Genomic DNA, 25,690 nt, shown 5'->3' on the forward strand with positions numbered 1-25,690 from the left:
AGAGGAAGACAGTTCATGGAGTGTGAGTACAGCTGCATGGAACAAGTGTGTTGATATCCAGGAATGGAATTCACTAACTTTATTTAGCACACTTCTAATTTTCATTGAATAAAAAGATGTATGTTTTTGGGAGAGTAAGGTGTCTAGTGACAGTGTCAGTTGAATAGCTGATAGGGGGGAGATAGAGTTTGGGCCTGGATTTGGATGAATATCACCTGATAGTAGTAGAGCTGTAGGCAGGATGTTTTCATTATAAAGAGAAAGGTAGTTGATAAAGTACTTTATTTTGATTTTTGGAGAATGTATGGGAAAAGGAGAAATTTGATTTTGGAAGGAGAGTATCTGTAGGAAAGATGAAATAGTAGATTTCAAATGAGTGAAGGTGTTGTGTAAAGGCTTTTGGGTGAGTAGATGAAGAAGATAGATTTTCAGGTGTTAGTTGGATATTGTAGGAGGTGAGAAGTTTAATTAGAAGTAAAGGAGGATGTAGAGGAAAGTTAGAATCATGTTTATTGGGTCAATGAGATAGGTTAGCAGTAGTTAGCAAGAGAGAAAGATGTAAAATATAAAGATATTATTATTAGTTTTAAAGTAAATAGGGAGAAGGAGGGATGACTCAAGTAGAAGGACATGGAATAGGTGAATTTGTTATTAATTACAGACCCAGTGATTATCTAGAGGTGAGGTGTAACTAGTTGGGCTGGACCAGAGGACAGGAAGGGGTGGTGTTAGAGGCAAGTGGGAAAAGGAGTGATTAGGTATACATTAAATGATATAGGGGTGTGTGGGAATGTGGGTAGGGTAGGGGAGCAGAGTGAGCCCCACCGCAGTGAAGGTGAATGGAGCGCGAACATTTGGTCACACATTAAGCCCCCCCAAAAAATAAAGTAACACTAAAAAGGAGGTAAGTAACATAATTCTATAAGAAGCAAAAGGACTCAGGTGAATATGGGGAAGAATAATGCAACTATGTCCTTGCAGTGTGTGTGCTACTTCCTATTTAATATGGATGCAGAAATAGAACTATTTTAATAAAGGGTGTCCTAGTGGAAGGACCTACATTTAGTGGTTAAATGCAGAGTCAATTTATTTAAATTCTTCTAGGTTCCATTCATACAATCACAGTGAAATGCTAGCAGACTAGAGATACAGCTGAGGAAGGGGAATACAGCCACAAGGTAAGCTGTACAGAATGGGAGCTGAAAGAGAGAGAGAGAGCACTTATTAGTGGGTAAGACAGTGTACTGGGAGAATAACTGGCATACCAAACTTTAAGTACATGAAAAAATAAATAGTTAAAACACATGACTAAAAATCTAGTAGAGTATCCATCACTATAGCAAGATCAAAACTGAAACTAGCTCAACATACATTCAACTACTGAAGCATAGCTTAACATTAAGTACATATTGCAGCACAACATTGATCAGATCAGTGACAAATAATTTGTGATGAAAATAGAGCTTATATAAAGCAAGCAATCAGTTTATGAGCTCACATAATATAAATAAGTTATCTAATAAAGGCATTAAATAATTGCATTTATGAGTTAGAGTACACACTTGAAAGTGAGCTTGTAAGCTGAAAAATTACATAGTGACACACAGCATTAAAACAGCAGCACAACTATTCATGAAACCACAAAGCAAATGATGTTAATACATCATAAAATTTCAGCTAGATTACTGTTCTAACATTGTAATGTATCAAACAAACTTTTCTAACAGTAGCATATAAAGTCTAGATGAAAAAGACAATCAAGAAGCTAACTGTGACTTTAGTGAATGGGAACCAGTCCACTGATGTAACCATGTACTATATAATGCAAGCCTTTAAGTTTTCCTTTTCCATTTCTTACACAGGTGCAAACATTGTCAAGATGAATACAACAAAATATATAAAATAAACATTAGTAAGCAAAATCATTGTCACACACATAGCGAGTACACAACACCGAGAGAACATACAACCAAACGCTACCTAAACAGTCTTTTGAAAAGGGCTCCCACTGCAGTTGTAGGCTAAATAAATGTTTCCTGGATGTTAGGTGAGGGTGAGGGGCTAAAAAGGTAGTCTACTGGTAATAGACTGCCACTCAAAAGAGAACCTGACCACACATTAAGCCCCCCCGAAAAAAACTATCGCTAAGTAGGAGGTAAGTAACAGAATTTACTAAGAAGCAAAACAACTCAGATGAAGATGGGAGGAATAATGCAGCTATATTCCTGGCAGTGTGCATGCTACTTCTTATTTAATTTAGATGCAGTCATAGAAGTATTTTAATAAAGGGTATCTGCAGTGGAAAGACCTATGTGTAGTGATTAAATGCTGTCAATTTATTTAAATTCGTCTAGGTTCTATTCACATGATCACAGGAAAATGCTAGCAGACTACAGACTCAGCTGAAGAAGGGGAATACAGCTGCAAGGTAAGCTGTATAGGACAGGAGGTTTAGTGGTTAAATACAGACCCCCTGATTTACTATTCCTCTGTGCAGGACTAGCTTAGTCCTGCATGGAGGTGGCCATTTAGAAGCAGGATGGCAGTGCGCCATACATAGTAATGAGGCACGCTGCCTGAGCTCCTAGTCTTACACTGAGCATATAAGAATACAGGGGGCATGTGTGAGAGCAGAGCTCTCAGAATATACACGACCCCACAATGAAAAAAAGCAGAAAGGGGTCAGAAATGAGTGAGACCGCTCATAGGTGTGTGCATATCCCCACCAACAGTCCCCCTTGTGTATAGCAGCAACAGTATACATAAATGAAATGAACAAACCCTTTATTTTTTTATAAAAATCCCATTAAAGGTAACTGTAGGTGCGTGGGTGTGCCCATCGCTTAGCTATGATTAATGCAGCTTAAATGGCTGAAGAGGATAAGAAGGAAGATATATGCAAATGAAGCAAAACAGCAATAGTGTAGTGAGCAGAGCATTCGCCTTATGAGCAGGCATCCCTGGTTTGAGTCCCACTGCAACACATTCCATTTTCCATGGCAAAGAATGTTATGATCAATATTTATGTTGCAAAACCCACTAAATACCATATATTTATGAACTGGTGTACTGCAGTAAATGCACATGTGAGGTGTCAGTGTCATAATGAATAAAGCACTAGTAAGCAGGTGAAGCACCAATAAGTAGTAGTAAGCATATTAAGCACTAGTAAGCGAGTTTACCCCCATTTATATGGTGGTAAGCAATGCCTACACATGTTAAGCAATCCTGAAGCTAACTCTCTGTAAGCAGATGTAACAGCAGATTAGCAGTGCTTACCATCACGCAAACCCTCACAAACAACAAGAAATTTAAATTGATAAGTATATTTTTTGGCACTTCTTTCCAAAGTTCTACAGTATCCTAATTGCTTTTGCTTGATTGATTTAGATATATAATATTTGCAGGCTTCTGATCTGTGTTGAAACTGAGTTGAAAGTGCTATTTTTCCCACACCCTTATTCCTGCTGTGTTAAATACTGGCCAAACAATTTGTGTGTTTTATGTGATTGTCTCAAGGCTTGCTGGTATAATTAAGATTCCCGGTTTGTTACTTCTGCATTCACTGCTGGAATTTAATTGAATTCTGACTGAAAGTGCTACTGAAACAACTTGAAATATAAATTGATAAGTATATTTTTTAGCACTTCTTTCCAAAGTTTCACAGTATCCTAATTGTTTTTGCTTGATTGATTTAGATATTTAATATTTGCTGGCTTCTGATCTGTGTTGAAAGTGCTATTTTTCTGAGTTGAAAGTGCTACTTTTCCCCCACCCTTATTCCTGCTGTGTTAAATTTGTTCCCGACCCTGCCGTCCCTATTGATGTCTTCTTTTTATACTTGGTGGCTTTGTAATTGCCCGCCCCTACTGTATATTTGATCTGTGACACTCCTCCCAGTCTATTGTCTTTAGCTCATTCTACCTAATACAGAGAGTAAAAAAAATGCACTTTATTCATCTGTTTTTACTGTGTTTGTGTTTCTTCCTACTTTATTACTTATTTTGCTCTTCCTGCCTGTTCTTAAAAGTACTTAATAGCACTTATTCTGCTGCATTTATTATTGCTTGTGAGTAGCCGATTACATTGTAACTGTTATTCTAAGCCTTTGCATTATGCACTTGGGCTTCAGACCAGTTGTTTCACATTAAGAAGGTTTGTGGTCTGCACTGTTGTGGCAGGGCAGGTAGCTTACATCCTTCTAAGTTGGGAATTTCTGATTGAAGGCTTAGTGTCTGTTATTCTAAAGTGTATTAGTTCTAGTTTAAGCATTTGGACTTTGAGCCAGTTTTTTTACATTAAGAAGGTGTGGTCTGCACTCTTATGGGAGGTTGGATTCTGCCCTTCTTAGCTCAGAATTTCTGGTCACAGGCTTATTGTGTCTGCTTATTTGAACTGTTTCTTTCTGAAATTGGTGCACCTTGTTGCTGTAGCATAGACCAGATTCAGGCCTGCTGAGTCTAGCTTTTTTTGTATAACTTGAGCACTGATCCAGGCCATCATTTTTTGGTGAAGGTTCCCCTGCACCTTAGCAGCAGGAGTGTGCAGTTAGAACTTGTCTGATTGAAAACTGATGGAACAGGGTTCCATTTTGAGCTTTGTTCTGGTTAATTGGGTAAGTTGTTTAAATCAGTTTGTTCATTTTATATTAATTTATATATATATATATATATATATATATATATATATATATATATAATTGCACTTTACTCATCTGCTTTTACTGTATTTGTGTTTCTTCCTACTTTATTACTAGGGGCATTGACTACAACTCTGATTTGAGATGTATAACTATAAGTATCCTTTTCTGTGCATTTAAAGTGTTTTTTTGATTGCATCTGCTCTATTTTCTGAAAAAAATATATGCTTGTTCCTTGCCCTTCTAAGCTAGTATAGTCAGGTTTTCAGGTTAAGTGCTGAATTCAGGGCTGTGTTACAAATATCTGTGTTTGCCCATACCTTACTTGGAGAGAAGGGTATTTCTCTGTTCACCTGTGAGAGAGGGGAGCTTTGAGCAGCCTATCTGTCCCTGGAGGAATGGTTTCAGCCCAGAAATTAGTAGTCTATTGGCCATTTTGGGCTAATTTCTATCTCTTTAATTTCCCCACTATAAATACCGCATTTGCCCGGTTTTGCACGCTGGACAGTGCCAGTTAGCTAGGGTATAACTATTCCCGGCTCTACAAAGTCTCCTCTTCAATTTTTCTCTTGGAACTAGACAAACCTTCAACTTAAGCACTCAAGCCATTTATTTCTTAACCCAGCACTTGCTCAAAACTCAGAGCAAGCAGTTATAAATCCTAGCACTAGACCCTCCTATACTGTACAGAAGGACAAGTCTCTCTATTCAACCTTACCAGCCATTGAGTAAAACAGTTCTCTATACCTATCCAGGCATGTCCAAATGGCAGTTTCAGGTGTACTCTCCAGTCCAACTGGTGAATCTGGGCATTTTGAGGCAATGTTACAACTGCCTCATGTACACAGACAACCTTCTCCTCCTACCACCAAACACTAATACATGTGAGAGATGCAATTATATACAGCCAAACTGGAGGCTAAGCTCTCTCAACCCAAGGCTGGATCAGACAGTCAAGAGGAGAAGGGAAATACTTGCATCACACCACCAGTCTCACACAGTCCCATTAAAGCAGCACCGGCAAAAAACACACATAAATACACAAAAACATACTCGGAGGCTCTAAATAAAAATCTGCAAAAGCAACAGAGGCCTACAAAGCAGACATCCAAGCAACCTCCACCCCCCAACTCAAATCATGAAACACATACTTCACAAAACCAGTGTGCCATGCAATCAAAACCCTTAAGGTAAAATAAAATACCCAACATACTAGTAATAAGTGACTCTATAGTCAGGCACACGGATGTCCCACTCACTAGGCTGAATAAGGAGAAAGTTACAGTTAGCTGCCTGTCAGGTGCCAGGATCCGCCATATAACACAAGCACTCAGGTCACTCCAGAACAAATACAAATACGACTCTGTCATTGTCCATGTTGGTGTGAATAACCTGATCCGCGCCTCCCTGGCTACATGAAAAGAGAAATGGAAGAGCCCTCTGATCACATAGCCCAGGCTGGTATGACCCTGACCCTGAGTAGCATCCTGCCCTCACCAAGAATGATACCACGGTATAAAGAAAAATTATCAGTTTCAACAATTGACTAAGTTTCTGGTGTCATTCAAAGGGGATCCAATGTCTTTCCACCTGGGATGACATGTTTGACAAGCCACATTGCTTCACTAGAGATGGCTTTCACCTGTCACCCTTAGGCTTTCAAATATTGGCCAAGGCTTTTGACACCCCCATGGTGCCTTTTTTAGGCAAGGCACAAAAGACAAACCCACTGCCATTAAATAGCACAAGTAACAAAAACCTGATGATAATTCTACTCAATGCCAGAAGTCTAAACCTCAAAATGCACACACTCGAGGCACTCCTCAGTATGGAGAAAATTGATATATGTGCAGTAACAGAAACCTGGTTTAAGGCTCCAAAGATCACCCTAGCACTACCAGGCTACAACCCATACCATACATTTTGGCCACAGAACCCAGACCGAAATACAAAAGGTGGGGGCGTATCCATATTGATCAAGGATACCCACACATCCATGTTAGTGGCACAGCACGATGCTTCAGGGATCATCCACGTGCAACTAACAATGGGCAAAACTGCAATTCAAATTGTATCTTGCTACAGATCACCCACCATGTCCGAGGACCCCCATTCCACATTTCTGGAAACACTGGGAAATATAAAGGTCCTATCAAACACCCTAATATTGGGGAATTTCAATTACCCAAACATTAACTGGGAGAACTACTCAAGTACTAACTCCCTTGCCCAACATTTCCTAAAATTTATAAACTCAAACACCCCGGATCAACTGGTCAACAATCCCACCAGAGGTGACAACATATTGGACCTGATCATCACCAAAATGGGTGACCGATGCTCCACACCAGAGGTCAAACCCTTGCTGGTTAGATCTCACCATAAACAAATCACTTTGGATATCCACATTCCTCCCCCAACCCTGAACAAGGAAACTGCCATGAAAAACTTTTTAAAAGCAAACTTCACGTTACATAAGACCGAGGTGAAAAGTTTCAAAGCCCCCGTGCTAAAGGATAACGCTGTCCAAGCTGCAAAATCCTTTACTAATGCATTCTACGGGCACCTACAAAAATGCATATATTGTGCTATCCCAAGCAAAACCAAGACTCACTCCTCCAAGAAAAGGAAACCAGTCTGGTGGACTCCTGCCATAAACAAGCTATGCAATAGAAGGAGGAAACTAGTACAGAAAAGAGTAAAATCCCAAGAAGGGAAAACATCCCTGATCAGTATCAGCAAGAAACTACAATCTGTCATAAAATCATCCAAAGTGAGCTGCAAAAGAAAAATTGCCAAGGACTCCAAAGATAACCACAAGGCATTCTTTAGCTATGTCAAGAAACTAAATGGCAATGCTCAGATCTGCTTGGAGTTAGTGCAGAATGGCACAAAATACACTGAACCGACCGATATCACAAACATCCTGGCAGACAGGTTCAGCACAAACTTTAGTCCCCTCTCACCCCCAAAAGGGCCCATAGCCATACCATTGCCAACTAGATCATGGACAGAACCCACATGGTAAGAGTTGCAGGAGCTAGGTCTGACTCTAAACTGGTTACATGTGGCTTTCCCCAGGGCTCAGTCATAGGACCCCTCCTGTTCGGCATATACTTCTCAGAGGTACAGGCAAGCACAGGAAGACTATGGTTGACCAAGTTTGCAGACGACTGCAAACTCAGGGCTATAATTGACTCTCCAGCTCACACAGACATCCTCCAAAAGGGTCTCACTGAGACGGATACCTGGTGTCAAAATCATGGCCTCAAGCTAAATGCCAAAATGTGCACAGTCATCCCCTTTAGAAAAAACAAAGTACCCACAAACTACCACATAGGTGGTAGTCCCCTAAATATGGAAGACATAATAAGGGATCTGGGACCCAAGTAGATAGTAATCTCTCCTTTGATAATCACATTGCCAAGTGGTTAGAAAACCCTTCTACGTGGTCCACCTTATCATAAAAGGGTTTGCATCTAGATCAAGAGAGGTCATTGTGCCCCTCTACTCATCACTCATCAGACCCATCATAGAGTACAACACCCCATTTGGGATGTACCTTACAAGACACCTGTAACAGCTGGAAAGACCACAGAAGTACCTCATCAAGATTATTACTGGCCTCAAACAGATGCCCTGTGCAGCCAGACTGAAGAAACTCCAGCTGTACTCAGTTGCATACTGCCAACTCAGAGGTGATCTCTGCCTGACATACAAGGCCATGTCCAACCCAGAATTGATGGACATGCTCTATCTAAAGAAAATCTTATCCCCTCGAGCCAAACGATCTAGGGGTCTAAACCTCACCACAACAATAAATAGGATGGGCTGGAGGGATGGATTCCTGTCCCAGAGACTTCCCATGTGTTGGAACAAGAGTCCAATCTACATTAAGAAGAGCTCCTCACTAACACTCTTAAAGAAAAACCTTGATGAGCGGATGGGAAACAGAAAGTTTACCCTAGGGATCACTTCAGTGGCTTTGCTGGACAGAGGCAAAGGGAACTAATCTAAGGGGGCAGCGAAAGCCAACACATTCTGGATAGGCTCATAGATGCCTTCGGGCAGATAGCCTAGTACCTACCTATGAACATATAAACATGCAAATGCACTTACGAATGCTCAAAAGTGCCTTAACCACTCTGTATCCAATGGCCCTTGTTTTGGCCATCGACAAAATAAACAGGCATGCAGGTCTCGGACCCAGGACCTTAGACATCATAGTCACAGTAGTTAACCACCAAGCTGTCACAGAAGTACAGAAGAATGCGCTATCAGCAAACAAGTATTCACCATAGCAAAACCAAACTGAACCTGTGAAAGGAATCAGTATACAGACATATGTTTCTTATCCCACTACATAACATAAATATGTGAACCAGAGTACAGCAGTAAGGCGAGAAGTCAGGTGTAATTGTAATAGAGTGTTGAAGTCCCAATTAAAACAAAAGCACCCCATACAGTGTATGTACATATGAATCAGGGATGCCAGGCATACATATAAGGTGTAATGAATAATAACTCAATGCCAAAAAGGAATTATAATGCAAAGTCTAATGTAAGCAACGGTAAGCACTGCACAGGCCAGCTTAGGAGGTGTAAGCAATGTGCAAGCCAGCTAACTCAATGTGCCCAGTGTTATATCCCTTTAAATAATGCCAACCCTAGGTAAGCAGGTTTGCCCATAACTTAGCTTTTTCCAAACCAGCCAATCACAGAAAAGTACAGGAAATCAGCCCTACTTAAACCCAAGAGGCAGGAATACATCTCATAACAGGTTGTAGCTTCCTCTTGTAGGTGCAATGGCAGTAAGGGGAGAAGGTGTGCACTTCCGGGTGCAGCACTGGTGCATCCAGGAGTCCAAGGTCATAGCAGGACTCCTTGTCAAAGACCATGATCAGAGACTGCTGCTCCCAATATAAGGTGCAGGCCTGGGACCGTCTCACCCACAACCTCACCAGTGCCATTGGCATACCCCGAAATGGTGTGCAAGTCAGGCATCACCATGCCGACCTGAAGCGTTGTAAGGGGACCTCTTGGAGGAGTGTCTTCAAGAGGCTAGAGCATCAGGGGATGTTCCAGTCATGTGTAAATATCACCCCGCTATGTGTGTAATAATTGCCAGCTCAGGTATATCATGGATAGATATGGCTAAATTTTCCTCTTATGTCCCCTCCACAACTGCAATAGAGAGGGCCGTGAACCAGGAGGCCCACGTCAGTCACCTGGTGAGGTTGTGATGTCAGGCAGGTCAGTAATACTCATGCAATTACTGTCATAGGAAATAAAACTAAATGTAGTAGTAAATTAATTGCCTGTATACAACCTGTATAGTTCAAGGCAAGTACTGCATACACTAGAGATTATGGCAGGAAGAGTCTCATATCATTTGTATGTCAATAAAAGTGTAATAGCCTGACAATAAAGGTCTAACTGCTGGACTGCATGTATATACTCTGGTATCATAGGGTAATGAAGATTAGGAATCATGTAATAGTACTATGAACTCAACTGAAGCAAACAGTGCAGCAACCATAAAAGTTCAACTAGAAAAGAAAAAGCAGCAAATGCACTGTGTGCAAAATTCCGTCTCTGTGTCTTGGAAATTCACCTCTATTCAACGCTCATAACAGTCCACAACACCTTCAATGAAACCAGGTAAAAGTGAATAAAAGTTTATTGTAATGCCAACAAACAAAGAATGGTAAAGCGCTTTCACTTGAATACAACAAGCTTCCTCAGAACACCATAGCTTGCATCACAGCTGTTTAAATAACTTTTTTTATTTAAACAACTCTGATGCAAGTTATGGTGTTCTGAGAAAGCTCGTTGTATTCAAGTGAAAGCACTTAACCATTCTTTGTTTGTTGGCATTACAATAAACTTTTATTCACTTTTACCTGGTTTCATTGAAGGTGTTGTGGACTGTTATGAGCATTGAATAGAGGTGAATGTCCAAGACACAGAGACGGAATTTTGCACACAGTGCATTTGCTGTTTTTTTCTTTTCTAGTTGAACTTTTATGTAATAGTACTATAGTATTAAGCACTGTTACCCACATTGTGCACCAAAAATTGAATGTGTAGGAATGCCTGTATATGACAGGTGTAATCCCCAGAGGCCATTTAGTACAAGTGACACATAGACAGAAAACAGGGAAAATGCAGATAACAAAACCCAAATAGCACATTCAACTGTGATGTGAACTGCCATTTTTTTAGCACATACAGCCATGGTTTGAATCCTGCCAGTGGTAGTACTGTGCATACATAATCATACCCCACAACTGTACAGAAATGTCCAGAATGTCCAGTAAAGTGGCCCATATCTATTGTTTATCAACCTGTCCCCCTGGGAAATCAGTGGGATAATCCCAGACGTATAGGCAGCAAACAGGAAATGCAACTGATTGACACACATCAGTGAGAACAAAGCTGGCACACTAGCAACTCTGCAATACCTTATGAGACTAAGAAGCCACATATGTCCCATTTACACCCCAACGTGTTAAGCTGTGGTCAGAGTGTGTACAGTAACAGAGTGACATGTATGTACATAATAGTAATGTGAAATCTGATACTGTGTGTGGGAACATTCAGGTAGTGCTAATAAACATTTTCCCACAGGTCTGTCAGATACCAACACTGTGTCCAGAAATACAAGAATGATACCCAGTACTGGTACTGTTTACATTGGTATTGTATGGCAGTACGACTGATGCAGTTGCTCTGAATAATGAGGTATTACACATCACTGTCACCCACATTGTCCTACAACATATAATTGTCTAGGAAGTCTGCATAAGAGTGTTGTAATATTAGATCAGAATGCAAAAGCACAGGGGATTAATAAGACAGAAAGCAGATAGGAGATATACAGCAATATCTATATAGCAGACACAACTGTGATGGGCAGTGTTTAAGTTGTAGCAGACACAGCCATGGTCTGAATCCTAGGAGTGGATGTAGGCTGTATACAGAATCATACCCCACAACTGTACAGATGAGGGCAGAATGTCCAGTATATGGGCCCATATCTGCTTCCTGTCCCCGTCCCCCTGGTAAGTCTGTGGGATGATCCCATATGTTTAGCCAGCAAACAGGGAATACAAGTGATTTTCAAACACCTATGAGAAAAAAAAACTGTCACTGTAGCAACCCCCGAAACTGTTAGGAGAGTAATATTTCAAGTATGTCCTATCTACATTCCCAAGTTGTCAAGCTGTGACCAGAGTGTGTACAGTAATAGAGTGAGATTTATGTGCATAATACTAATGTGTAATCTGGAAGCTTGTGTGGCAACAGTCAGGTAGTGCTAACAAACATTGCTCCCACAGGTACGTTGGATATGAACACTGTGCTGATAAATACAGACCATTATAACTTGTACTGGCACTGTTCACTCTGGTATTGTAGGGAATTGTGAGTGTTGCAGTTATTCTGAATAATAAAGTATCAATGATCACTGTCACCCACACTGTGCTACAAAGTATAACTGTGTAGGAAAGCATGTATTTGTGTGCGTGAGGTCACTAAAGGTGGAAGAGGACAATATTCTAGATATGTCCTGGTACACCAGCATATGGTCAACACATAGCCAGAGTCTGTGCAGAAAGAGTTAGATAGCTATGTGCACAACATCAACCCAGAATCTGAGAGTATGTGTAGAAACAGTTAGTATTAACGAACATTCCCTCCACAGGTATACAAGGTAAGAGGTGTATACTGTAGGTAAAACCTGATCATGTGTAACGATGATGACAGCCATACCACTGTCCAAACTAAGGCTATAGGGTAGTATAGTAAGACTTGTAAGCTACAGATAACAGCACTGACTAGGAAAATAATGTGGACTGCAGGAATATACTAGTTGTTAATTTACATCTTTCTCTCCCTCCACCATATCTCCAACAATAATCAACATACCCACCCCAATTGGTATGTAATGTCACTTATGTTCTGATAATGTCCAATTGTTTGATAAATATATTAATGGTTCCCATGCATGGGCTATACTGAATTATTCAAACATTGGTTCCATGGTGCCATCAATGTACCTGCATGCTGTTCTTATTACAACTGTGGTCTCATAAATGCATGTGTTCTGTTTGCTATGCAACTGTTCCATATCTGGTGTCTGGGTTAATGGGAATATCTATGCATGCTGTTATACCTAACACTGGAATGTGTTGACAATTACTATCCCACATATGATGATGAAATCTAAACACTGTAGCACGCTTGGTAAGGCCGATCCCAGCAGACCCATCTGTCCCAATTCAGTTGGCCATAGCACCAGGCACCAGCATGTCTGGGGCCCAACCCGGGACCTCCCTGACCATTGGTCCTGCACCACCTTCGAGTGGAACCACCTCAGAGAATGGGGCTCTCACCTGAGTGTGGGCATGGACAGCCACCTCTCACCCTTCGCCAGGTGGGGGTTGTGGTGCATAGAGAGATCAGTCAGTAGTTTGGTGATTTTCTTCGCCAGCTCGAGGGCCGCATGTCATGATTAGAGAGACATCCTGGCTCTGCGACTCAGCCCCCAGCACAACCACCTTCGGGGCTGTGAAGGTGCAGTGGTGACTGCCCATGGGTGGGGACCTCAGTCCCACTGTTTCCACTAGGGGGCTCATGGGCTTCCAATTTCCTAACACCCCTCCCCATCAAGGTGTTTACCCCCCCAATGCATCATACACTGCCCCTGTATGTGTCTTGTTTGACTTGTCTGCTAACCTACACAACCTACCTCCTCAAATATACCTACTACCCCTCCCCAACATCCCACTCTCACCTGAAAAAAAAAAGGCAATCAATCTGTTCCCACAAAAAAATCTCGCCCCATACATAGCTATCCATTTTGCACACGTCCACTGGACACATGTAATCTCCTCTAATTGACAACACAACTTATTTTTGTTGTCTTCACCCCTCACAGGTGTTTTAGTGTACAAATCTACCTTCAAATTCAGTGTACATGCACAGCTGTTGCTGTAGATGAAATGGGCAGCTATGGACCTTCACTACACCATTCCTGCACATCCCTGGCTATTTTCCCTACTGTCTTTCCCTCTTTGTGCTCCTTTTTTAACCACTTTCCTATCAACAACTTTTTCTTTTCTTTTAAAGAAATGAGCGCCGGGGTAAGCGGGAGTAAGCACTTTTAAGCAGCAGTAAATGGGTTTAATCCCGTTTGCATGGAGGTAATCAATACCTACACAGGTTTAGCAATTTCGAAGCTAACTGAGTATAAGAAACTGTACCGAAAGTTAGCATTGCTTACCTCCATGCAAACCCACTTACAACTGCTTTAAAGTGCCTTAATCACTCTGTATCCCATGACCTGTGTTCTGTCCAGCAACAAAATAAACAACCTCTGCAAGGCTCAAACCCAGGATACTGCACACCATAACCAACGGGATTTACCACTAAGCCATGTCAGGTATACATAACCCTTATGTTTTCAAAAACATATCATCCAGCCCAGTCATTCAACAGTACAGAGAATGTATTTCAACATTTAGATGTATGTGTGTGTGTAATTATATTAATCTCTCTAAACAGATACAACATATCTATATATGTAGATAAACACACACACACACACACATACATATGTGTATAAATATATATATATATATATATATATATGTATATATATATATATATATATATATATATATATATATATATATACACACAAATATATACATATATATATATATAAATATATATGAACATATATACCTGCAAATGCCTACATATATAGATATGTATGTCTACATCTATTTGGCTAAATATATACGGCAGGTTTTATATATATATATATATATATATATATATATATATATATATATATATATATATATATATATATACTGACATACATCTGTAGATAACAATGGGGAAATAACAAAAACATTTATGTCCACATGCAACGTTAATGGGGTTGAAAGGCCCCAAACAATATACGTCTTGTACGAATAGTTATACCCCCAGTGCCAAACACATCCCCCCTGCAATACACTACCAAGTGTTGCAGATCCCATAACCAGGACTCGACATGACATCGGCATTCCTAAACTACATATATGCAGACACATATATGCAGATACAGATATACACACACACACACACATATATATATATATATATATATATATATATATATATATATATATATATGTAACTACACATACACATGCAGAGATATGTACAGTAAATTACATATGTAGTACGTGCAGACAATATAGAACAGCCACTATACCTACAGTTACCACCTTACCAACTGGAGACTGTATGAACCACCAATACAAATGACATTCAATGCCTGCAACATATACCCACAGAGATATCAAAGGATATACCATACACAGGTGTGCATAAATGGGAAAGCTTTATTTGTGTACTATTACAGCTGTATATGCATATAGTTGTTTAGACATTAACATCCATATAAACTGATTAATGTAACTGCGAAACAGTTATACTAATACAGTAGTCTAGAAAAGTTAACAAATGTTGCTGTCCAGGCCAAGGCCATCAAGTAGTACAACAGTAAAGACAGACTGGGTCACAGGATATCAAACAATCAACGGTAAGTAATGCAGGTGTATAGTTCAGGGGGTAAAGACCTCGGTTGACACAATGGGATGTAACTGTTACATAACAAGGCACAACTGACACCATCACAATCACACTGACAAACAGAACATTCTGTATGGCATGTAGCAGTAGACCTGCATTTAACCAAGGTGGATTATATGGTAATGTGCATCTATATACCTTAAGGCAATTCACCTCTGATAGTCTTCAGGTCTTTGGGCTTTTGGGATTCTGTAGCGCTCCCATATACATATATGTATATATAGATATATAAAACCAGTCAACAAAAAGGCAACCACACCTCTATAGGCAAATGCTATGCTGGATGAAGCACCAAAAACAAGTAATATAATAACAAGAACACCAGCAATAGCAACCATGCCTCTATTTCATCTGTATTTTCCAGGAGATGCAAGCCACAGATAGTTCCACGCCGCAACGGTAAACAAAAGCGACTCAGAAGACTCGAAAATAAAATAAACCAAGTTTAATGTAGAGTGCACTCAGTCAATGGTAGCGCTTCACAGCTTCTTCAGACCATAAATGACTGAGCAGTTACCATCAATTTAAAATCCTACACACCAATCAAAGCACATTAATATGTGACATCATTTCCTTAGAAACAGATAGTTACTAATGTAAACAGTAAAAAATGTTAAAAATTTTTGTTAAATATACACATTTCATGATTCATCTCCCATAAAAGCACTTTTCAGATCAACTGTGGCACATAATAAACTTCTACAACGAGCCTAAGCTGTGCTTTGACATAAAAAAATTCTAAAAATCATGCAACATTTACAAACAGTTTAAATAGCATTTTCCACAACCTCATAACAACTATATATACTACCAATAAATATAAACATACACTAAATAAACTTCAATAAGAACGTAAAGTGCTACGCTTCACTTTGCCCCTTCATAAGCAATTCCTAATGAATGCTTATGTTGCCATTATGCTTGTTGGATAAGCATGCACATGCTAATGGTTTATGGTCAAACAGACTGTTTTAGGAATTGCTTATGAAGGGGCAAAGTGAAGCGTAGCACTTTACGTTCTTATTGAAGTTTATTTAGTGTATGTTTATATTTATTGGTAGTATATATAGTTGCTATGAGGTTGTGGAAAATGCTATTTAAACTGTTTGTAAATGTTGCATGATTTTTAGAATTTATTTATGTCAAAGCACAGCTTAGGCTCGTTGTAGAAGTTTATTATGTGCCACAGTTGATCTGAAAAGTGCTTTTATGGGAGATGAATCATGTGAAATGTGCATATATTTAACAAAAATTTTTTATCAACATTTTTTCTTTTTTTTTTTTTTTTTACTGTTTACATTAGTAACTATCTGTTTCTAAGGAAATGATGTCACATATGAATGTGCTTTGATTGGTGTGCAGGATTTTAAATTGATGGTAACTGCTCAGTCATTTATGGTCTGAAGAAGCTGTTGTGAAAGCGCTTACCATTGACTGAGTGCACTCTACATTAAACTTGGTTTATTTTATTTTCGAGTCTTCTGAGTCGCTTTTGTTTACCGTTGAGGCATGGAACTATCTGTGGCTTGCATCTCCTGGAAAATACAGATGAAATAGATGCATGGTTGCTATTGCTGGTGTTCTTGTTATTATATATGTATATATATAGATATATGCATATATATATATATATATATATATATATATATATATACATATATGTATGTATATATATATATATATATATATATATATATATAGGTATATATACACATGTTTTTTAACTGATTGCTGCATTTATTTTAAAATCTGCACTTAAAGTTACATTTAGTCGAATTTGATCGAAAGTTTGCTTGTTTGTTTGTTTAATTTAACTGTGGAGGCTGCCCACTGAAGTGTGCTAGCCTGTGTAACTAATTTATCACTGTCTCTGCATTTTCTGTGTGTTTCTACCAAAAAAACAAAAAAACAAAAAAATAATCCTTGTTGTCCCGCCTTCCTCGACTAGCTTAGACCATACAGGCATTGCTGTATTCTGGGCTGTGGTGTAGTTACTGTGTTGTCCATTACCTTACTTGGATAGAAGGAAGTTTCTTTGCTCACCAGTGGGAGTGGGGAGCCTTGAGCAGCCTACCTGTCCTTGGGGGAAGTGACCTCAGCACAAGAAGCTGTAGTAATTGGTTGTTTGGGACCATTCCTAGCTCTTTTGTAGTTCACTGTTTAAAATCCGCATTTGCATGGCTTTGCGCGGGCGTGCGCATATGCAGCGCCGGTTAAACAAGGTTAAACTTGGTTAAACAAGGTTAAACTTTTTCTGGCTCCGCCAAGTCTGCTCTTCAAATTTTCCGTTAAGGAAGCTCTACTCTTAGTATAACCAGAATACTCACTGTATTATAAGCCTAGCACTTGTTCTCAATACTTCTCTACTAAGTAAGCACTCTCGTACTAAGTAAAGCACTACATCTACTTACCACCCCTGTGAATACCCACTTCCCTTAAAGGTATACCTCTCCATTATACTGTTCTAGCATGTAGAGTGGTAGATTACTGGCATTGTCTCCAGATCAGCTGATCAATCTGGGCATCTTGAGACAATGCTTCAATTGTGTCATGTACACAGACAACTCTCTCCTCCTCCCAACAAACACAATTACATGTGAGAGATGCAACTATATAGCCAAACTGGAGGCTGAACTCTCTCAACTCAGGGCTGGCATGACCAGACAGGAGGAGATGGCAATCACACACACAACAATCCCAGTCCCACATAGACCTACCACAACTGCAAACCAAACACATAAAAACACAAAGACATACTAGGAGGCTCTAATAAAAAACTTACCAAAACAACAGAGGCTCCCAAAGCAGACATCCAAAAATCCACCACCTCAAAACAAAACACATGCAACACATACTTCAATAAATCAGTGTGTCAACCAATCGCAGCCCTTAAGGCCAAACACCTGGCCTGATACACTAGTAATAGGTGACTCCATAGTCAGACACACTGATGTCCCACTGACCAGGCTGAACAAGGAGAAGGTGACTGTGAGCTGTCTATCGGAGCTAGGATCCGCCACATAACACACGCACTCAGGTCACTCCAAAGCAAGTACAAATATGACTCTGTCATTGTCCATGCTGGTGTGAATGACCTGAGACGTACCTCCCTGGACTACATGAAAAGAGACATAGAGGAGCTCTCCGATTATGTAGCCCAGGCTGGTATGACCCTGACCCTGAGCAGCATCTTGCCCTCACCAAGAATGATACAACAATACAAAGACAAGATGATCAGCTTTAACAATTGGCTCAAGTACTGGTGTCATTCTAAGGGGATCCAATGTCTGTCTGCCTGGGATGATATGTTGGACAAGCCATGCTACTTCGCAAGGGATGGCTTACACCTGTCACCACTGGGCTTCCGGATATTGGCTAAGGCTCTTACCACCCACATAGTGCCTTTTTTAGGCAAGGCTCAAAAGACAAACCCACCTCCTTAGAAAACAAAAATGGAAAAAAACTAAGGGTAATGCTGCTCAACGCCAGAAGTCTAAATCTCAAGATGCAGGCACTTGATGCACTCCTCAGCATGGAGAACATCGACGTCTGTGCAGTAACTGAAACCTGGTTCAAGGTTCCTGAGAGCACCCCAGCACTACCAGGCTATACCTTGTATCATGCTTTTCGGCCCCAAAACCCATGCCGAACCACAAAGGGAGGGGGGGTGTCCATATTCCTAAAGAACACCCACACCTCCAGGTTAGTAGCAACGCATGAAGCATAGGAGACCATACAGGTGCAACTAACCATAGGCAAAACTGCTATACAACTGGTAGCTTGTTACAGACCACCCTCCCAATCTCAAGAACCCCACTCAGCCTTCCTGAAGACATTGGAGGATATGAATGTATCACAAAATACCATCATACTGGGAGACTTCAACTACCCAGACATAGATTGGGTACATTATTCTAGCCCTAATACCCTAGCCCAAAGGTTCCTGGAATTCATAAATTCAAATGCACTGGAACAACTAGTCACCTCTCCCACTAGGGAAGATAATATACTAGACCTGATCATCACAAACATGGGGACAAAATGCTCCACACCAGAAGTATACCCTCACTAGTGAGATCTGACCACAAACTAATCACCCTGGATATACATATCCCACCTCCACCCCCAGCACAAAAGACCACAGTGAAAAACTTCTCAAAAGCATACTTCACTCTTCTTAAGACTGAGATGGTATCCTTTAAGCCCACTGTGCCAGTGGATACCACATCCCACAATGCCGAATCCTTTACAAATGCTTTCTATGGACATCTCCAAGAATGCATGGATCATGCAATCCCAAACAAATCCAAGTCCCTCTCCACCAAATGTAGGCATCCTGTCTGGTGCACCTCAGCCATAAACAAATTGTATAACAAAAGAAAGAAGCTACTGCACGTCAGAGTGAAATCCCATGAAGGGAAGACATCTCTGATCAACATTAGCAGAAAACTACGTTCTCTCATAAAAAAATCCAAGGCAAACTTTGAGAGAAAAATCGCTAAGGACACTAAAGATAACCACAAAGCCTTCTTCAGATATGTTAGAAACCTGGGCGGAAACCCTCAGATATGCTCAGAGTTGGTTCACAGCAACAAAAAATACACTGAACCCACAGATATTGCTAACATTCTGGCTGATAGGTTGTGCAAATTTCTCGCCTCCTGCACCCCCAAAAGAAGAAATACTTATCCCAGCTGAATGTAATCTCCCTGTCATCTCAGATGTCCAAGTGAGAACCGCCCTAAACAAAGCAAAAAACACAGCATCAATGGGACCTGACGGTATCCCGGGGTGCATGTTACGTGAACTCCAAGGGGAGCTAAACCCACACATAAAAATGCTATTTAACCTTAGCCTTACTTCGGGATATGTACCTGAACACTGGCGTACAGCAATAGTGGTCCCACTCCACAAGGGGAGTGCCTCTACAGACCCTGGAAACTGCCGCCCCATAAGCTTGACTAGCCTGGTCTGCAAAGCTATGGAAAGAATCATTATGGAACTCATAAACAGAGACATAGGGGACCTACAGATGCTTGACCCCACCCAGTTCAGCTTTGTAAAGGGCAGATCCTGCCTTTTAAACCTGGTTGACTTTTTTGAAACAGTCACTAGAGCCATTGATGAGGGCAAAGCAGTCCATACAGCATACCTGGACTTGGCTAAGGCCTTCGACACAATACCTCACTCAGGCATCATAGATAAGCTAAACAGCTTAAAATTAAACCCTTATGTCACTAGATGGGTTGCAAACTGGCTAAAGGACAGAACCCATAAAGTTAAAATCGCTGGAGCAATGTCAGACTCAAAGCCAGTCACAAGTGGTGTCCCACAGGGATCTGTCATGGGACCCCTCTTGTTCGGCATTTATTTCTCAGATGTTAAAGCAAATATGGGAGGGCTGTGGCTGACAAAGTTCGCAGATGACTGCAAACTAGGTGCCATAGTCGATACACCAGCAGATACACACATCCTACAAAAAGGCCTCACTGAAATGGACAACTGGTGCCGTAGTCACGGCCTTAAACTAAATGCCAAAAATGTATAGTTATCCCTTTTGAAAAAACAAAGTACCCACAAATTATCACATAGACAGCAACCCACTGAGTATGGAAAAAGTAATCAGAGACCTAGGGACCCAAGTAGACTGCGACCTCTCATTTGACACCCACGTTGCCAAAGTGGTTAGAAAAACATTCTACCTTGCACACCTCATCATGAAGGGTTTCACATCCAGATCCAAGGATGTCATTGTACCCCTATATTCCTCCCTCATCAGACCCATGATTGAGTACAATGCCCCATTTGGTATGTACCTCACCCGGCACTTGCAACAGCTGGAGAGACCACAAAAGTACCTCACCAAAAGGATCAAGGGTCTCCAACATATGTCTTATTCTGCCAGACTAAAGAAACTTCAGCTCTATTCAGTAGCATACCACCTGCTCAGAGGTGATCTCTGCCTGACATACAAGGCCATGTCCAATCAGGATCTGATGGACATGCTCCACCTCAAAAAATCCAAATCCATCAGGACCACAAGAGCTAAAGACTTAAACCTCGGCACAAGTATGAATAGGACATGCTGGAGGGATAGATTCATAACCCAGTGGCTTCCCATGCTTTGGAACAGGATCCAAGTTCGTATTAGGCAGAGCCCCTCACTGAATCTCTTCAAGAGAAATCTTGATGAGTGGATGGGAGATCGTAAGTTTACCCCAGGGGTCACATCTGTGTCACTGCTAGACAGAGGCACAGTAAACTAATTCTATTATATAAGGGGACCTTCACTGTGTCACTACTAGACAGAGGCACAGTATTCTAGATTTTATCTGTACATTTTTGTACCATTTCATGGGGTGGCATAAGCCACATCACTATGGATAGGCTTACAAATGCCCCAAGGCAGATAGCCTAGTACTATACTATGAAACTATGAAACTATGCATATTGCTGGCCAACGCCTCATGCCATCTTTTAGTTACCTTTGATGTAAAAGATTTACACTCATCTATCCCCCATTGTGAGGGAATAGAATGGGTATCGTATATGTTGAGGTATCTAGTGGCGCCCATGAGTGAGACGCAATTAGTGGAAGATCTCATTGACATCATGCTATCTTACAACTACATGCTTTGCAACACTGGATTATACAACCAGAAAGTTGGAGTGGCAATGGGCTCGCCTTGTGGGGCCAGTATAGCTAACCTTGTGATGGCATATTGGGAAAGGGAACATGTTTTAACAAACCCTATGTACAAAGATCAAATCCAGTTTTACACACGATTTTTAGATGACATATTTATCCTATTTAAGGGTAAACCAGATGAAGTGCAACAGATGTTGGAAGGCTTTAATTCTAGCACTAAGTTCTTGAAGTTCACGTTCACTTATAGCAAAGACAAAATTGCATACTTGGACGTGGAACTGTGTAAAGACTATCGGGAAAGGACTTATGTAGCTAGGATCTTCCGAAAAGATACCTATTCTAATGCGTTTTTACAATATACCAGTTGTCACCCTTCATGCCAGAAAAAATCTGTAGTGAAGGGACAACTGGTCAGGGCTGCTAGGATGATATCTAGGGACACTAATTTTGAGGATGAATGTAGGTTTCTACAATATTTTTTCACAAAGAGGGGGTACCCAGTTTCCCTCTTGCACGAAATCACCAAAGAGGTTCAGTACAAGTGGATGATAGGTGTATACACTCCAATATTGAACAATAATTCCACTGTCAGGCCTTGGGTAAGGATGGAAAGACAGCCATTTAGTCCTTACAGCTTCATTTGTACTTTTAATTTAGATTCTCATGAAGTAGTGGCTATCATCTCAAAGAACTGGGAAATTTTAATGAGAGATGGTCACTTCAGGCCACTTTTTCCAGCACTACCCAAGGTAGTTTATAGATATGGCAGCAATTTAAAGTCAATCTTGGAGGCTAATATGAGACCATCGAGCAACAGAGACGGCATGTATAAATGTAATATGTGCCACCTTTGTAAATACATAGACATGGGTTCTAGGTTTGAAATAAGCAACAAGAAATTTAAAACGACTGGTAGATATGACTGTTTAAGTAAACAGGTTGTCTATCTGGCTAAGTGTGTAGTATGTCCAGCTTTCTATATTGGTGAGACCGACAGAAAGCTGTGTGAGAGGATGTATGAACACATATACTGTATAGGTAAGCGCAAACTTGAAAACGCACTATCCAGACATATTAGTGAACATACAGGACATCAGTTGAAGTTTTACAACAATTGAGAAATGATGGGAGAGGAGGACCTGAGTCATTAAGATTAGAAAGATGTGAACTCCTCTGGCAATTGAGGGTTAATGCCTCTCAGTTTCCAGGTATAAATGAAATGAGTTCTATAATGTGTATTTTACGTTTAAAAAAATTTGGTTAGATAACAACAAGAATTTAAAAGAGCACTATATCACCACAGTAGGGTTGCTTTTTAGGTTAGATATGCTACGTTTACTATATTTGACTGAACCAACAGGTACTTAAGTACACTATGGTAGGTTTTTATCGCACATATGTCAAAGATTATTGTATGTCATTGAATTGATATATGTCTTAATAAGTGTACTTATTTAATATACTTGACCTAATAAGGCTAATACGAACTTGGTATCACAGGTTTTTCATCTATGAGTGTGTATATACAATTCTGAGTTTACTATTTATGTTCATGTTTAGTGCATCATTGTTAGAGAGCAGGTTTAAATAAGTTATTAAGAAGAACAGTTATTTAATGTTATAGGCAGTAGTAATTGTCATAACATTGGACACTGTTGGACGAGTAAGAATGTTAATATTTATCTATACACATACAGACAATGTTTTGGTATTATACATTTTTTGAGTATGACTACATACTGCTTTAAGTTATCCAGTCAATTACAATGTTATTACCATACTCATACGATTTGGTTTGAAACCTATATAAGACACTTGTATTTAGAAATGGTTGTCTGTAAGTTTTTTATCTGAAGAAGTTGAGTAAGTTTTACTTGACGAAAAGTGGATTTTTAAAATTGTACACTTTATAATAAATCAACATTTTATTTCATTTTACTTCCAACGTTTTTTAACGTGCTTTGGTCGACTACAGTGGAGTGCTTGGGATTCGTGTAATTTCTTACTTAGTAGTTTATTTTATCTTGTTGTCTGAAGAAGTTTGGCTACTAGCTGGACGAAAAGCGATTTGAATAAAATCGCATGCTTAACTTTTACATTTTGTGGATTTTGTTGGACTTCGCAGTTTTCACCTTCCAGTCACCACTTTTGTTGTTTTTTTATAGTTTATAGTAGTGTTCTGGGCTGCTGGTCTGCTGCCTGTATAATAGGCTGATGTTCTTCATCTCACATTGCTGCAGTCCTAACACTTGGGTAGTCCGCTGTCCCAGTCGGCCCGAATACCAAAGTATAAGGCTGACGTCGGTCAAGGCGCATTTGTCTGACATCAGGACGTCAGGGTACAAATGCGCATGACCGACGTCATATCCTCAGTCTTTTTTGCCGCATGGTCCGATGCAGAAGCAGTATTGCGAGTGCAGGTTGGCGTTCTGAAATTTTCTGAAGTCGGAGTTTCAGACCGAATCAAAGTTGGCTAAGTACCCGTTGGGGAATATTTTGTTTTTCTTGCCTCAGTATTTAACCGGATGTCAGAAAAAGTGAATAACTGTATTTCTTGTGGGAAACAGATACCTCATAGAGATTACCATACCTTGTGTATACCTTGCTTAGGGCCTGAGCACGACGTTGTTGGCTGTCGCTCTTGTGCTAGATTTAACAAACGCACTATTAAGAGAAGATTAGATTGTGCCAGGTTAGTTTTGGGAAGCGTTGTAATTACAACATGCCGTCGGATGCTCCGGCGCCGCTTTCTAAAAGCGCAAGGACAAAGCAACGAAGCCTAGGGTGGAAGAACCGTCTGTCCCGGACGTCGGTTCTTTAGAGGGCTCGGTGGAGCCGGTGGTTCTACCAGAAGTTCCTTTGGATTCTCAGGGAGAGACTTTACTGTTACAAGATGTGTCCTCTCAGGAGGTAGGCCAGGCTGAAGGGGCTTCTCAGGTAGCTGTTCTCCCCTCCCTTCCTAAGGTGGTTAGGCCCTCCCCTTCTGTTTCCAAGGCTTCTTCTAGAGGCAGGCCAGGGTTAACTTCAGTGGGGGTCTCCCCTAGTTCTTCAGGGTCTCTGCCTAAGAAACATATGCTTAAAATGGCAGAAGATTTGATTACTATGATTAGAGGTTCTATGCCCCCCCCTGATAAGAGGCCTAGGGTGGAACCTGAGCTTGAGAGTTTTGAGCAGTGTTCGGAGGCTTCTGAGTCTTCGTCTGAAGACTTGCAGGAGTATCCTCCTTATTCTGATTCTGATGTAGATGACTCTACACCTTCGGCTTCTCCTCCTGAGGATTTTTCTTTTTCAGAGACTCTTCATTCCATGAGGAGCATTTTAAATGGGAAGGTCAAGATTTCTCTGATTCCAGGAAAAGGCTTAGGGAATTTTGTTTCTACCCCAGCATAGGCCTTTAGCTATACCTCCTGTTCTGGATGTGGTAGAGGATGTTTTGCAGAGGCTTCCCTGAACCCTGATTCTTTGCCTCCTGCCCCAGTTAAACCGGATAGGTATTATAGGGTGCCTGAAGCTCATAAGTATCAAGAGTCCTAGGGCAGACCCAGAAACTGTTTCTCAGGGCCCTAAAGGTGTTAAGGCTTCTGTTGTTAAAAATCCTGTTCCTTCTGATAAAGAGGCAAGGGCTTTGGATAGATGGGGGAAAAAGGTGTATACTTCTTCCACTTTAGCCATGAGGGCTTTGAATTGCCAGTTTCACATGTTGAAATACCAAAATTATCTCCTTTCACAATTGAAGTCTAAGGTAGATGCTC

This window comes from Protopterus annectens, chromosome 8.part1, assembly GCF_019279795.1.
Source record: "Protopterus annectens isolate FY-2018-M chromosome 8.part1, PAN1.0, whole genome shotgun sequence".
In the NCBI taxonomy this organism is placed as follows: domain Eukaryota; kingdom Metazoa; phylum Chordata; order Ceratodontiformes; family Protopteridae; genus Protopterus; species Protopterus annectens.